Source organism: Amblyomma mixtum, chromosome 3 (assembly GCF_055824585.1).
Source record: "Amblyomma mixtum isolate Tamu chromosome 3, ASM5582458v1, whole genome shotgun sequence".
Classification (NCBI taxonomy): Eukaryota; Metazoa; Arthropoda; class Arachnida; order Ixodida; family Ixodidae; genus Amblyomma; species Amblyomma mixtum.
In genome coordinates this window covers 22018898-22035588 of record NC_143014.1, presented here as the reverse complement: position 1 = coordinate 22035588, position 16691 = coordinate 22018898, and positions in this window count along the sequence as shown.

The following is a 16691-nucleotide window of genomic DNA, read 5'->3' as shown; positions in this document are numbered from 1 at the left end:
TGGCGCTCCATGTCAACGCAGCTTAAAGTAACGCAGCTTCTCGACTCGCTTCTGCAGATTTGAACTTTTTCTGTCGATAGATGGCAGCACCTGAGTACCCCAAAAAAGGAGGTAAGTTCTATTCCCCCTCCAGGTGTGTAAACTACACCGCGACACGAAAGTATTCGTTCTTCCCCGTAAAAAAAGTAGAGCCCAGAACTTTCTGTAGGTATGCGGTCAAGGTTCCCGGGATCGAAGCACAAAAAAGTTAACCCCTCTCAAGCCATTGTGCAAAGAAGGATGTGGGGCTCAGACAATGGACCATTTCCCAGTAACCCACCAATTTAGCGTTTCCGGTTTGGGTTGCCTAAGCTTCCTTCGGTCTTTTCTGCGAAAATTCTTTTACAATGGTTGGCTGGGGTTAATGGTTTCGCCTGAGCAGACAGGTGTGGCCGGTTAAAATGGCGGAGAGAGGCTTGGTGCATCCGCAGGACATTACCCGGGAAAGGTTCCATTGTGTTGAACACCTGTGTAGTCAGTCTCCAAATAAAAGGAAAGAAAGGAGCTCCTAGCACAAGGCCTTATAACTGGTTTTCTTCCCTTTCCCGCGTAGCCTTCCTTACATAGCTACAGAAGCATGTCCTCGATTGTAGTGACAGCCTCTAGCTTATTTTGCCTAGTCTCGTACGAGCCTTCCCAGCGCCGAACACCCATCTTCCGCTTCTCAGCACCAAAAATGCACCAAACAAATCAAAGTTGGATTAAACTTAAAAGGACGAGAAGTGTGGTTTGCAAAAGCACCAAGAGCGTCCTGTAGCTATGCATGGTGACTGAACGCAAACTTTGGCATTGCATAAGCGAGTTCTTGCTTAGCTCCTTTCACGTGAACCAATGACGTTAGGTTGAGTCGGGGGTCGGGCTGAGCGAAGTCAACCCAGCTCGACCAACGCGTGTTTACATGAACTCGATTTTAGCTAGTCGAGACCGGTTCATCAGCAGCGACACCAAGCGTCGAGCACAGCATTGCGAACGAGCAGTGGTAGCAACCATTAATATGCGTTGTGGGGCTAGTTGGTTCATACTCAGATTTCTTTTATGCGCACAGATGGACGACACATAAGACAAGGTAGACAGGACGGAGCGCAAACTTTCAGCTATTTTATTCCGGAAAAAGTACGTGACATTTATACCAAAAAAAAGAATGTATAATCATCATTGCCACGCGCAAGCCAAAACCCGGGAAAAGCACATAGGAAGGGCACAGGTGACTCACCTCTTATGTAATTTATCTAAAAAGGCAAAATCTTTATCATATATTGTCACAGATGGTACACTGACACATGAACTACCGCTTTCCCTTATATGGTAGGCCTCAGCCAATTCTCGCGCAAGCGTGTCAGTGCTCCTGCACAAGATCCTGGTGCCTTGGAGCGTTGCATCACAGTTTTCTCGGCCCCAAGGAAACTTTCTTCACTGTGTCGCCTAGTGTCGCAAGATGGTAGCCGCAACTCAGATTGCAAAATCAAACATGTTAATAAGTTTGTGAAGTGTGAAAAAGGGGTAGTGTACAAAATTCGCACCTGCCGGCGCACAACAGTGAGTGTGGAAAAGACAACGACGAAAAACAGAAAGCAGGAAAACTGTGTGATGCAACGCTCCAAGGCACCAGCATCTTGTGCAGGAGCACTGAAACGCTTGCGCGAGAATTGGCTGAGGCCTACCATATAAGGAAAAGCGGTAGTTCATGTGTCAGTGTACCATCTGTGACAATATATGATAAAGATTTCGCCTTTTTAGATAAATTACATAAGAGGTGAGTCACCTGTGCCCTTCCTATGTGCTTTTCCCGGGTTTTGGCTTGCACGTGGCAATGATGATTATACATTCTTTTTTTTTGGTATAAATGTCACGTAGTCGATCCCGGCCGCGGCGGCTAGAATTTCTTTGGAGGAGAAATTCTAGAGGCCCGTGTACTGTGCGATGTCAGTGCACGTTAAAGAACCCCAGGTGGTCGAAATTTCCGGAGCCCTCCACTACGGCGTCTCTCATAGCCTCAGTCGCTTTGGGACGTTAAACCCCATAAACCAACCAAACCTAAATGTCACGTACTTTTTCCGGAATAAAATAGTTGAAAGTTTGCGCTCCGTCTTGTCTACCTTGTCTTATTGTGTCGTCTATCTGTGCGCATAAAATAAATCTGAGTAGCATCCATGATTGAGGCACACCACCGCTGCTTCGGAGGTGCGACGGCGCAAGTGAAAAACAAATTTGCATTCATCCTCTCCCCTCCGTTTTTCAGCTCGACAGCGTTTACAAGCACATCAGGGCAGGGTGGGTGAGTCAACCTTCCCAAGATGAGGAACCATAGCGCACACAATTGAATGGACACAACACAAGCGCTTAAAGGGACCCTGAAATGGTTTCTTCAATCATATTTTATTGCAACAACTCTGTAGAGGTGGTCTCTGCGAGTATTCAAGTCTGATTCAGAAAGCTGCGCGTGGAACCAATAATTTACCAACAATTTTTCAAACTTGCCGCTCACAGCCGATTAGGGCGACACCTCACCGCGCGTTTTTACCCGCCCGTACCACTTGACGTAAACTGGGCAGCATTGGCCATGCACTGGGCGACCCTTCTCATTGGCTCTGCCCATTGACGTCACGCGCAATTTTTGCAATATTTCATTTGAAACTGAGCACTGATGCTCCTTGAAATACTATTTTATTGATTGCTTATTATTTTTATAAACACACGTATACAGAGGTAAGAATCCAGCGCATTTCTTGAAATTAAAGTGGTACTTCCGGTAAAGAAGGAAATCCGTCTGCTCACAAAAGCATGTGTTCTCGTCGAATCTTGGCGCCCGCCTATGCGAATTTCCTAGCTGCGCAGACGAGTCCCTGCTATAGTGTACTAGAATTATATATATCGCTGCTGTCGTCGCCCTGTGGGTCTCGGTATGGCGTGTACTGAAAGGCTCGAGGCCCATCTCAGCGGTGGCAGCACGCAGCCGCGCTTCGAGCTCCGGATCCATGCCGTTCGAGCAGCAATCAGGAGACACATGTGCGAAAACTTGGACGGCGTGCCGCACCGATCGTCATCAGAAAGACTGCCAGCTGTACTCGAGCAGCTACAAAGCATGCCTGCTTATGTTGGGAGCTTTCGGCAACGGCACCGCTCGCGGGCTCTTCGAGCGACGAGATCTGCTGCTGCCTGGCTGCCGTGGTCGTCGCTAGGCCTATAGCTCGTTTCGCGTCAAACCGGAGCGGCCGGCGCTTCGGAAGTCGCCTGAGCTATAATAAAAGGCTTACTCTACACATCGCTTTACAGTCAACAGCATCATCTCACAGTAAAGTAATAGTATGGTCACTTTCCGCGACGCCTTCAGCCGCGAAGCGAGCGGGCGCCAGGCGAGCCGGACCCCAACGTCAGGCCAGCGGCAGCTCAAGGCGTTTGTGGCCAGAAATTTGCTCGTATCACAGTTGTTACCTTTACCAGCAGCTCAGTATTGGTCAGCGATCCTCAAAAATGACACATTTTTCACATTTCTCGGCCTAGGGTTTATTATTTACGTCAAGAACACTCTTTAGCTCATTTTTTATGACGCCGGCAGACCTGATCCAGGCCGGTCGGCCGGCCGGCATGCTCGGCGTAGTACTTGACGTTCGCACAAGGAAATACAAAACAGCCATTCTACCAGAGATGATGCTTCCTAGATTCGAGCAACGACAACATGTCTGTTCAAAAGTGGATCTTTCGGCAACGACACCGACTGCGGCAACGCCGGGCGACGAACTGCGCGCTGGTCCCAGGCTGCCCTAGTCGTCTCTAGGCCTAATGGTTTCGCATCGAAGTCGCGGCTGACGGCGCTTCGGAAGTCGCTTGCGCTATATCAAAATGCCTACTCTTCACATCGCTTTACTGCGAACTCTTCCCATAATAGAATATATATTCGATTTCCACGACGCCTTCAGCAACGGAGCTAGCAGGCGGCAGGCGAAGCGCCGCAGCAGCACCAAAGCGGCTATGGGATGAAATTTGCTAGTATCGCATTCATCACTTTTACGATCAGCTCCGTATAGAAGTGATGAATTTTTGACATGCATCTATCCCAGGGCTTGCTATAAACGTGAACAAACAATGCTAGCGCGTTTTTCACTCGCCGGCGGCCGGCATCAAGGCTGGCAGGCCGGCCCGGCGTGGCTCGGCCCCGAGTGCCCTGAGGAGCGCGCTGTACGTCATCACGACGCTGCCGCTCTCCGCGCTCGCTTTGGTTCCCGCTTCCCGTCGTTGCGTCTGCCGCGCGCGGCTCGTCGTTGACAGCTAGCAAGTTGCACGCAGGCGACGAGATGCGATCGGACGTTGCGGCGCCGTTAGCAACAGCGCACCGCAGTGAATCGCACTCACTTTCGCACATGTGTCTACGACTACCGGAAGTAAACAAGCAGAGCGCCATTGCTTGACGTATGCATGGGCGGAGCATCGGCCCGTCTTTTCTTTTTTTTTTCGGAGCGAGCCCCGCGTGTATGAGTTGAGGGTGGTATGTGGGGGAGAGGAGGAACATCATTTTTAATCGGCGATATCTTCGGTGTTGATGGAGTTCGCTTAACAATTTTTGAGGTGCGGTGACAAGTGATGGAATACCGATCTCTCGTGGGCTTTTGCTAACCTTGGCAAAGAGCTTTTCAGGGTCCCTTTAACTTCCACTGAACTAGCTCGAACCCTGGCCCTTCAACCTACCCCCCCCCCCCCCCCCCCCCTGCAGTGGAGTTTACTGACCCCGACCACTTGACTCCTGAAACGACTCGGCGCGTTTACATGAACCCAGTAACCGGTTTTTGACCCGATAACTCGGCTCACATGTGTTTGGGTGCGAACAATGCTGTGTGTGCTGCCCAGGGGGGGGGGGGTGCTTTTGGGTGTGGCCTTGCATCCCGCTTCCTTTTCTCACCACAAGGTCGAGAAAAAAGAAAAGCAGAAACCCTTTCGAAATACAGCCCAAGCGAGAAGAAAGGAAAGAAAGAAATCAAGTTCTTCCAGGTTCTAAGAAAAAAGTGTGCGCACGAACACAGAGAAGCAAAAAGTTGGTGGTAGAGTGTAGTAGCGAGAAAATAATTTGCCGCCAGGTGGAGCCACGGCCCGCTAGTAAAATTTTAGCGCGAAATTCAAATCCCCGCAGAAAATACATACACAACTTTCAGAGCCTGTAAAACGCAAACACTAGGTTCGATATGGATAAAAATTGCGGCTTAGCAATCAAGAAAGAAAAAGGGAGGAAATGTTGCGGACGAAATTTTGATATTTGGCTTAGTTTTTTCCCGAGATGACATGAAAGTTCGATATATCTAAAAACACCATTTTTCTGGAACTTTGCGTTTAATTTGTAAAAAAATGAAACTTAAAAAATAAAATCTGCCCGCAACATTCGCTCAAGAAGAAAGCGCTGCCACAAACCTCATGAAAATCGAGCCATGTTTAGACACGGTAGAGCTTCTGAAAGTTCCCATGTATTTCCTACGGACACTGCCACTGGTGAACCCTCTTCTGCGAAATTTTCCGTCCATTCCGGAAAATCTAGGCAAGTACCGATGTTGAATCACTTATCAGATAACGCAGACCACATTTTGCTACTTTGTGAACGTTATTTCAGCTCGAATGGGGTAGTAGATTTTGCATAGGAATTTTTTAAAACCCGGCCCTCAAATATTCAAGGCCCTGTAGAGCAGACGACAATGGCAAGAGCTCACCCATGAAAGTCCAGCGGGAAGCGGTGTAGTCAGACGCCGGCGGTACAGTCCACGCTGTCGCAATGTGTCACGGAGTAAAGTTTCTTCACATGCCACGAGCTCATCTCGAAATGAAGAGCTAAGCGCTTCAAACGAAGAGCGCGAAGTATGACACAACGACGGGAAAAGGTTTCGCACTGGCCGTACACCGAAGGAAACGATAGAACCAACTGCTGCAACGATGCAGCGGGGTGCAAGTCTTGCCGAGTTCCTTAGTAGGTAGCGCTGGCGCAGGCCAGAAGCGTATTTGCATGCCTCGTTCTCGCTTCAATAAAGCAGTTGTCAGTAGCGCCCGTGTTCGTCCTGTCTTTCTGTCGTCCCTTCTTTTGCGCTAAAATATGTCTGTGAAGTCTGAACACCAACTAGCCCAACATTTAACCCTTTTGAAATCTTGCCAAACGGTGACAGAGAAGCGACCAGCAAGGACGACAAAAACTTCTCAAAGGGGCCATTTCGAGACCGGCGAGCTTCGCTTTCCCAGACGCGCTGTTGCAAACAGCTGGCGATAAGGAATCGCTTCGCTAAGTTTTGCCGAGTTTGTTCTCCCGATGTTCAGGTCGTAAGCTCCCGCCACTGGCAAATGCCCCACGCACTCGAAAAGGGAGCGCAACAAGAGCGTTGCAAAATTGCAAATCCGGCATGATGTCTTGCTAAAATAATTTACCTAATTTTATAAAACCTGGCATTAAAATATTTGTTTCTTTTTGTTCTTGTATAGCATTTTAATTTGTGCTTTTATATTTCTTCCATGTGTGCAAGGATAAGCTGCCGGGCGGGTGGGTGTAGCGCCATGGTAGCGCAGTATATTCTAGGCACTATAGCCATAGAGTAATATAAAAGTAAAGAGCGGACACTCGGGCCCTTTCGCGGCCGAGTTCGGCGCTTCCCCGTTTCCGCCAGATGGCACTGAACGTGCAAATAAAAAAAAAAGAAAAAGAGTATGGTCTTGGCTTCCTTCTGCGGAGTGACTGATGCGCTCATTGTCACCCTGACAGAATGCACGTAGTAGGTTCACTGCCGCTTGCCAAGCACACGCGATGCGTGGCATAACGCCTTTGCGGCTTGTGGGTGACGTGCTCGCCGCGGCGTCCAGGCAAGCGATCAAAGCCAAACGCTTTTGACGAGCGTTGCGCGTCGAAACCTGGATAATCGTTGCGTGCTCCGTAATCGTCACGCTGGTGGCCGGCTGCTCAGCTGGGCAATGTGACACCGCCTCCTCCGCGAGAGTGGAGAACGCACAAGACGCAATGAAAGTAGAGCCTCCAAGATTCCTGTTAAATTCTATCATCTCTGAGGCCAGTGCGTTTCCCCGGGTCCGCTAGGTGCGCTGTGCACAAAAGTCGGCCGCTGGGGCCTACGGGAGTGTCCGCTCTTTACTTCTATATTACTCTATGCTATAGCGCAGGCGAGGTCCGCTGGGCAAGCGTAGGCTGCGTTGACTGCGCTCGTTTGCACGTGTGCCGCTGTAATTATTTTGACGCATGAAGTGCGTCATATTGTGCTCTTCGTGTGCTTTGTAGTAGATGGTCTGCTGGGCAAGTAGACTGCGCTTGTTTACAAGCTGGGAAGCGTCGCACGTGTGCCACTGTGATTATTTGACTCTTTCCTCTCAAGTGGGCGATATTGTGCTAATCATGTTGTGTAGTAGATAACGCTGCGTGCACTCATGGCGTCGAAAGCGCGAACAAGTTTTGTACCCGGGTGCAGAAGCGGGTACAGAACATGAAAAGCCAAGGCCTCCCTTTTCAGACCGCCTAGAGACGCAGCTCGACGCGAACTGTGGTCGCGAAATATCAACACGTGCTGGCAAGGAGCTGACAACAGAGTGTGTCGTTTGCGAACGCCACTTTGAATCGAAGTACATCGAAAAGACTTTTCGGCATGTGATAAATGGGGAAGTTGTCAAAATTCCGCGTGGTCGGCCGCAGCTGACTGTCGACGCAATTCCAACTGTCTTTCCTGAGTCAGGTAGAGACCTCGGTCGGTCTGATGTGTGCACCTGGATTACTGCACTATTTAATAAAAAAACATCATTCATACTCTTGTGGATGTTGTGTGTATGTGACTGCTTTGCTATGTAATAAAGTGTTTCCTCTGGTCTTGTAGACCTGCACAAAAAAACCAGTGATAGAAAATATTTAGCGCATGTTGAGGTTCGCCGAAGCACCCACATATGCAATCTATTTCCTTTTAAAAAAGCTCCAGCTTATATAAAAGGCATGCTGCTGGGCATGCGGACAGTGAACAGAACGACAAGCCGTTGCCGCGTGTTGATGATGATGATGATGTCCTCGGGCTGAATGTTATCATGCGCGGCTTTGCTAGTAAGCTTTCTTTTTTTTTTCTGTGACAACCCATATTTGCGGCAGATGGTCGAATCACAAGTCAGCGTTCCGAGTTCTTCGCTCTCCACGTTCACTTGCGCTAACACTTAGCGAAAACCAGCGCATACAGAGTGAATTTTCTGCTGTGCGTCCGAATGTAAAATGAGATCCTCTTTTTTAAAATCGCATGGCTAACCTTCTGGTGCGCGTTGCGATGTAGCAAATAACGATAACGAATCTTTTCATTCTCTGCTCTCCGCAGAAACTTCATTATTCTTATTAATGCGTCTCTGAGCTGCAGACATGACGCAAAATTCACGCGACGCGCGTGCTAGCTGCCCTGCGCCGCCCCCTTCAACAGCTGCACACCAGTAAAGCCCCTCGATAATTTGAAAGTAGCGTCTTTCTGTGAACTATGCCGCCGCGCCGCGCACCCTCGCCGATCCTCCTCTCTCACCTCTCCCATCGGCGCTTTTCTCAACGTTGATTGGCTCCGCGGGCGGTCTCCAGGAAAAGCGCGCGGAAAGTTCGCTCTTTTTGTGTTTTCATTTTTCGTCGGCGCCATTTTTTGGCCAGCCGCCGCTGCTACGACCGAGCTCCCTGGCATTGCGCGCTTGCACTTCGCGTCATTCGCGCTCTTTTAGAGCAGCGCTATGCCGAGTTGCTGCGCATTTCAGTGCACAAGCCAGCGTGAAAAAGCCTTTGTTCTTTTCGCGATTCCGAGCGGCAAGAAAGACAGCATTAGAAGAAAAAAGCGGCTGCACAACATCGGCCGCAAGAACTTTACCCCGACGAAGACTGCCCACCTTGCGAGCAACTGTGCATTTCTTCCAAGCGACTGTGTATACTGAAACTGCATGCATGCGCATCACAAAGCCAACAACCTCACTTAATTCACTGATTTCATTTCATTTCATTTCATTTATTTGTCCCTTAAAGGCCCGAAGGCATTACATAAGGGGGGGCGTACATACAGGTTGGAGGGTAGTGGCAGAGAACACACAAAAAAAAGAAAGGGGGAAAAATACACGGGGTACAAAAAGAGTACAATAATATACAAACTAAAAGCAAGAAATAAACATACAAAAAGAAAACAAGGAACAGTTGGCACTTCGGTGTCGCAGTATGAATATGTTTATGAGAAGTAATTAGCCAGTTTCTCGCGGAAAAGGCGGCGATCGGAGCATGTTATTATGTTGTCGGGAAGGCCATTCCAGAGCACTATGGAGTCGGGAAAAAATCATTTTGCGTCATTATGCGTGTTATTGTTGTCACTTCATGGTTCCGCTCAACGTGCTATAATAGCGGCGGCTGATGCATACAATGTGTGTGCACGTGTTAGCAAGTGTGGAAGCAAAAGTGTTGGTATGCGTGCAGCGGTACCCGCGGTGCGGTAAATTTTTCGCACCTCTGGTAATGGTGCACATCGCAGTAATGCGGCGCGTGTCCCGAGCGCGATTTAACCTAGATTTTTTTTATGAATGCAACTTGTCTAACGATCTATGCTTATTTGTTGTTTTGCTGAACCGTTACGCTTCTACCAGGTGAGATTATCAATGCCACATTCTCGGAAAAGACCTCATATTGCATTCACATAAATAATTCACTTTTAATAACTTCAGTGCTTTCCATCGTTGCCTGAATCTACTCAAGTATTGGTAAATATCCAATGCATTCCATTTTTGTATATTCATTTCTACAGTTTGCGATCATTTGCTTCAGTTGAGCATGGTCGCGTAGCCTTTTGTTGAATACATCATCCGCTCAAAAACTATAGGCCTACATCTGAGCTGTTTCATTTCCCTAATTATGTTTTTGTTTTCTGTGTTTTGTTTTGAGAACTGCACCCAACGGGAGACAGATGTCCACAGCTGGCTTCTTCGTGGTTTTTATGTATATTTTCGGCGTAAAACTACACGACTCATCTGTAATAAACATTGCATCTGAAAAACTGTGTGTCGAATTGTGACTGTATTTATACTCAAGGCATAATTATATTAGTCAGGCACTTGCTTTAGGATAGCCTTGACTGTGGCTGATCAAATTGCTAACACCCTATAACTTTCTCTTGGGTGTTGTCACGGTCGTTGCTATCAGTTTTTTCTTTCCTAACGAAACATCTCTTTAAGCGGATTTAAAAAGGAGTACAATGTAGGCGGAAAATGCCCAAGTGTGCCAAACTTTGGGGGTGGTCTACCTAAATTTGGAAGCCAACACTGAGTTTCCCATAGTCAAATTAGGTTGGACCCCAATGTTGGTCAAATATGGATGTCAAATTTATGGGGTCCAGAGAGACAAATTTTGGGGATAGCCCACCTAATTTTGGAGCTCACCATTGAATTGGTCATATTAAAATTAGGCTTCACACCAATTTTGATGAAATTCGGACAAGGTCAAATTTCGGTGGTTGAGAGGGCCAAATTTTGGGGTGCGGACACTTTCCTTGGATGACGGAAAATCGGTGCGCGGATCTTTGGCTCTCAGCTTCGGCTCGACATCACCTCAAGGTCGCCCACAGCGGGAGCTGAAGTCGTTTCATGCGTATATGAAAAGTTCATATTCGTTTTTAAGCCACCGCGAAAATTCTCAACTACAAAAACGATTAAGCCGTTGCATGTGCACTGCGTGGTGCCAAACTCAGTCTGAACCTTAATGAAAAATTTTAGAACGGCCATCGAAGCAAATGCCCCAGCTTGTTCCCAGCAGCCATCCCACTTCTGAAACTCCACTCGTGAACAACTTCATAAACTGTACTTCCGCGATAATTAGTTCGAAGTGAATACACATTTAACTAAACATTGGTATGCTGAAAATATTCAGGAATGTTCAAATATATTGTAAATATTATGCTTCATATACTATGCCTTGTTGAGGCTTACGGTACTGAAAAGTAAAAAAGAATGTGAGATGTATGCAGCAAGTGGTTTTGTTCGTGCCGCAAGCGCTCGTAATTGGCACTTTCATTGCGCGTACGAGACGCTAATTTATGTGGCTCGTGGTAGTCACGCGTGTCGCATGTCTTTCTCGCGTTTTTATTCAATAACAGAGCGTGGAAAAAGCGCGAACTTAAGAGCGCGCGCATGTGCCAGCCAACTGCCCGCACGGCGAGCGAGCGACGCCCAAAAAAGCGTGCCGTGTGCAGCGCGCGCAGCCGGCGGGCGAGGATATTCGAGGAGGAAAACGCCGGAGTGGAGGAGAGTGTCGCTACTTTCAAATTATTGAGGGGCTTTACACACCAGCTGCAAGTAGCGCCATCAGGCGCCATCTACAACTTTCATCGCTCCCTTGATCGCTCCTCTGTGCGTCCCGCCGGTTCCCGCCCGTCAAACTGCCCCCTTCTAGCCCAAAGTCGCGCTAAACCGTTTTTGGGCCCCGTCTTCGCCACCGTTGTAAATGCATCTGCTTTACACCACGGCACAAGAACAATGAAAATTTAGGCCTCTTCCTTGCCGGTTTGGAGCTGGCTAGAAGCTTTTCTTTATTTTTACCATATAGCACTAGGCCTTGCGAACTGCACTGCGCTAGACCTGTCGGAAACAGAAGAAAAGACAGTAGCTGCTGAGTAGGATTTCCTTGCCAAATAGTGAATATCTGCTTTAGCCGCAATATCTAGTGATAGTCAACACAAAAAGTAACGTTGTGAGCCAAAACTGAAGTGAGCGAAAAACCCTTGGAGGAAGGAAAATTAGAAGAGAGGCCGTCACGTGACATTTTGTGAAGCCGGAAACAAGCTCGGCGCCATCTTGTCCGGGCTGACGTCATGCTGACGTTTCGCCGCCGCGCCGATTGCGCGCGCGTTTCAAAGCCAACGAAGGAGCGTGCTACCGCATGGGCACAGGCCGCCGCAGGTTTGCATGTACGGGGTAGAAGTTTTGACAAATGCCATTTGTTTGCAGTTGATGACTTTGTTGTAGAGCAGAAGCTTTTGTGTTGTTGTATATGATGTGAAAATATTGTAAATAGCCACGTTTTTCCGTATGAGTTGTTTTTTGTGAGAAATTAAGTGTTTTTTATGAATGAAGTTCTCGGGATCCTGTGTGCATACGTATCTTTATATACCGGGTGTCCCAGCTAACTTGAACCAAGGGTTTAAAAATGAAATATTGGGGTCAGGAGAGTGAAACTACCTGCATATTGGTGACAGGCATTTGGCGCACCACAGGAAATTTTTTGTATTGCAATTACTTAACTAGTAATTAAAATAATTTTTTTTAAATTTTTAATATTGACTTTAGACACTAAGTGTGATTCGCAAAGTTGGAGAGCACTTTCAGAAACCCCCATTCCATTATTCGCCATAAAGAAAACCTTACGTGTACCTCTTTTTTCGAGCTCGAAAGAAAGCCCGCGAAATACAAAAAAAACCACGTGACGAGCGCATTCGCGCGCCGCGATCGTGCTGCTCTCAACCGTGCTTTCAGTGAACGAAATCAGCTCCGGTATTCATTCGGCGGCCCCGTTTCAGAGGCAGGCCGATATCTTGGTGGTGGTTTCTTCGGCCGTGTCAGCCAGTTCGCGCGTGACGGTGTAAATTGCAGCGAGTGCGCTGCGCTTTGCAGTCGCGATAAAGACTGCCAAGCTCGAAGTTTTCAAATGAGAGGAGTTTTATTTGCCAGTTGCAAAGAAAATAAAAGTGGCGGTTTATGGCTTGGCTGTGCGGCGATGACAGCCGTGGCATGCGGTTGTCCTGACTCCATTTCATTTCGGTTTCTTACCAATTATAAAAAGTGCTCGAATAGGTCACCTTGTGCGACGATACAGCTATGGCATCTTGTAACCAAATCAGCCGTTGCATTTCGTATGACAGCCTCAGGCATGTTTAAACAGACTTCCGTTATTTTGTCTTTAAGGTCTTGCGGTGTGGAAGTTGGTGTGCTGTACACCTTGTCCTTGATATGACCCCACAAAAAGTAGTCCAGAGGTGTCATATCAGGAGACCTGGCTGGCCAGTTCACGGGACCTAGTCGTCCTATTCATTTCTGCGGGAACGCTGCGTCGAGCCAGGTCCGAGCCTTGGCGCTGCTGTGCGCGGGGGCGCCATCGTGTTGAAACCACACATTTGTGGCCCTGGCGAGCGGTAGATCCGAAAGGAAGTCGTCAACGGGTCCTCTGAGGATATCATTGGTGTAGCGATCTGCTGTCAGCGTCTGGTCGAAAAACACAGGCCCGATCAAACTACCGTCGAAAAGTCCACACCAAACACTAAATGACCACTGGTACTGGTGCTGCATCTGTAAAACCCAGTAGGGATTTGAATCGCTCCAGTAATGAGCATTGTGCAGGTTCACCTGTGAATTGCGCGAAAAACTAGCTTCGTCACTCCATATCACTTTGTTCAAAAAATCCGGGTCGTCCTGCATCTTTATCAGAATCCAATTAGCAAAATCGGTCCTGTTTTGGAAGTCCCGTGGCAACAGATTTTGATGAAGCTGTACGTGGTACGGATGCAGGCGGTGTTTGCGCAGTATTCGCCAAACTGATGACCTGGAGACTCCGGTATCCTCGCTCACGCTGCGCACGCTTGCTTGGGGTTCCAGAGCGAACAGCGATAAAATATGCGTCTCGAAGTCCTCGTCAAAAACAGGTGCTCTGTGTCGTGTGGACGTAAAACTGCCCATCCGTCGCAGCGTCTCGAAGGCACGCAGGATCGTTACTGAACTTTGCCGCCTGCCTGGGTGCCATTGTTGCATAAGGTCTGCAGCGCGCCTTCTGTTCCCATGACATGCACCTAGAGCCAGAACCATGTCTGCTTTCTCTTCATTTGTAAACGGCATGTCTGCAGTGCTAGTAATCACTACACCAAAGATTCAGTCTCGCATGAGAGTGGCATAAGAAGAGCACACGACAAACTGTGCTTCACCGCTGCTTCCAGCTTTCAAAATCCTCATTAGGAAACTGCAACACACAGCCGCCAACACCTCGCGGCGAAACATTATTCCCTGTATTTCTCTTTTGCTTCTGAGTGACAAAGCAGACTCGCCATCTCAGTATCTTATCAGATTGGGACTAAGTCGTCGTCGCCGGGTGCCAACTAGCTGACGCGGACGAAAAACCCCCGCCAAGATATCGGCCTGCCGCTGCAACGGGGCCGTCGAATAAAGGCCGGAGCTGATTTCGTTCACTGAAAGCACGGTTGAGAGCAGCACGATCGCGACGCGCAAATGTGCTCGTCACGTGATTTCTTTTGTATTTCGCGGGCTTTCTTTCGAGCTCGGAAAAAGAGGTACACGTAAGGTTTTCTTTATGGCGAATAATGGAATGCGGGTTTCTGAAAGTGCTCTCCAACTTTGCGAATCACATTTAGTGTCTAAAGTCAATATTAAAAAATTTAAAAAAATTATCTTAATTACTAGTTAAGTAATTGCGATACAAAAAATTTCCCGTGGTGCGCCAAATGCCTATCACCAATATGCAGGTAGTTTCACTCTCCTGACTCCAATATTTCATTTTTAAACCCTTGGTTCAAGTTAGCTGGGACACCCGGTATATATATTGCAGTGAACAAAACTAACCCTTCGCCTTTATTAAAGAAGAAAAATCTCTAAGGTACTGTTTAAGCGCAGGGTCTCTTTCTTTTTACCGGCGGCGTATAACACTCCCCGAAAAATACTTCTGCCTACGCCACTGGTAGTGGCTGTATTGTGAAAGAATTTTACTCATCTGCTTTGGCGCACGTGTCTACCTTGAGTTTAGAATAACCTAAGGGCGCGTGTGATCAATGAATACGTAAAGTCGGGATCGAATTAATCGCAGGTGTAAGCAAGATGCCGGTAGAAACTACAGCGAGTGCATAAAGGTATACGCAACAATAGTCGCATATAAAATCAACGGTAAATTTCACATTCAACCGAACGAGCCCCTGCATTCTTTACTGAGTATGGCATGCAATAGTCACCAGTAGCTCAGGTTTTTTGAGTCATTTCTGCAAAAATATTTTGTCAAATTTTATAAGAGCTTTGGGGAACGTTCTAAAATTAAGAGATTTCACATACCGATTACCTGAAAGCACTTTCTTTTTTCTTCTTCCTTTCTTTTTCTTTTTAATGCTGTGTGTCTTGGATCTCAGTGTATTTCATGAAGCTTCCGAACAAACTATCCCACCTTAATGCAGTGTAAAGTACTCCCTTTAAACTTAAGCTTCCTGAAATGCTTTAGTATATGGCTACCCTGGAAGCCTTTCATGTACAGCTTGCTTGCACGAGACTTATATTTGAATGGTACTCTGCAACACTTTCTATTTGAGAGCATAATGATTTTTGAGTGGACAGCTGTCAAATGTGCTCATGTGGTTGTAAAAAAATCCTTCTTTGCTAGAATGAGTTTAGAGGTTCATGCATGAGATACCTGAGCAAGGTTATTGATATTGGGTTGTTTGCATGCTATGCTCGCATAAAAGTGTGCCGCTACTGGCCGCACTTTAATCGCGCTCTCTGGAGGATAGCACAAACCTCTCAGTTTTATGCTGAATGAGTGTGCACTTGTCTGCTTTCGGCTGAGTCGTGAACAATGCTGCCATGCATGGTCACACCCCACCTTAGTGTTCAACCTGCCTTTTAATGCAGCTCTTGCTGCTGAATGTTGCCATCTGCTTCCATTGCATATGTTTGGGAAGCTGGCTATGTCAACGTTGCCTTGTGCTGCAGCAGTGAGGGTAGGAAAAATTCTGCAGTACTTTGTTATTGGCCATAAATACTATACTTATCTTCACAGCATGTTTTCGTGCGGCTGGTGATGCAAGGAATGCTTTCTCGTATACAGCAGTGAGGATGGGCAAGTATATACTAAAAAGTTTGAGTTCTTGACCCTGAACGCAAAATGTAATATCATAACGTGTTGTATTGGTGGCCGTGCCAGCAATGACTTTTGATTCACAACTCCAACAGCCACTCACGCAGGTGACAGAAACGGAGAGGGCCACAGTGCATATAGTAGACAGCAGCGGAGGGTTTATCTGAAATTTTACACAGGATAACCATTCTGAACATCTTTTTCTCAATGAAAAAAGTCCAAGAAATAAATGTTTAAAATGTGACTGCCCCTCTCCATAAATCCATCCTTTGTAGCATGGCAACATAGCATGTTTCACATATCCACAGATCTAGTATTGTGCATAATCTATATAACCGTAGCTTTTCAGACTTCTAGAAGTTTAGGAGTACCCAGTGGCTGCAGTATAAGTTTCACGGTGTTGTGCATCATTTCAATGCCGTGTTTCATGTTTAATGTGCAGAGCTGCAGCTGCACGCACCGCTTTTCGCAACTTGATGAAATACTAGCTTCTAATGTCACTGCATAGTAGCACACTTTACTCGTTATGACAACACATAAATGAAAGTTGATCTATTGTACGTAATGATCGAATGCATCAAATTATTTTTCTTCAACATAACCACAGACATCAATGAAATTCAGCGCACATGTGGGTCCTCATTTCACTAAGTACTTTTTACCCCAAAAAACACAATCACAGGACATGGGCACAATAAACACGTGAGAAAAGGCCTCCTAATTCAGTTAGAGCTTCGCCTTTTTCGCACTTCTAGACTATGACATCAGATAGAAAAGCAATTGCAAACCTGCAACAGGAAACCGGTCTAAG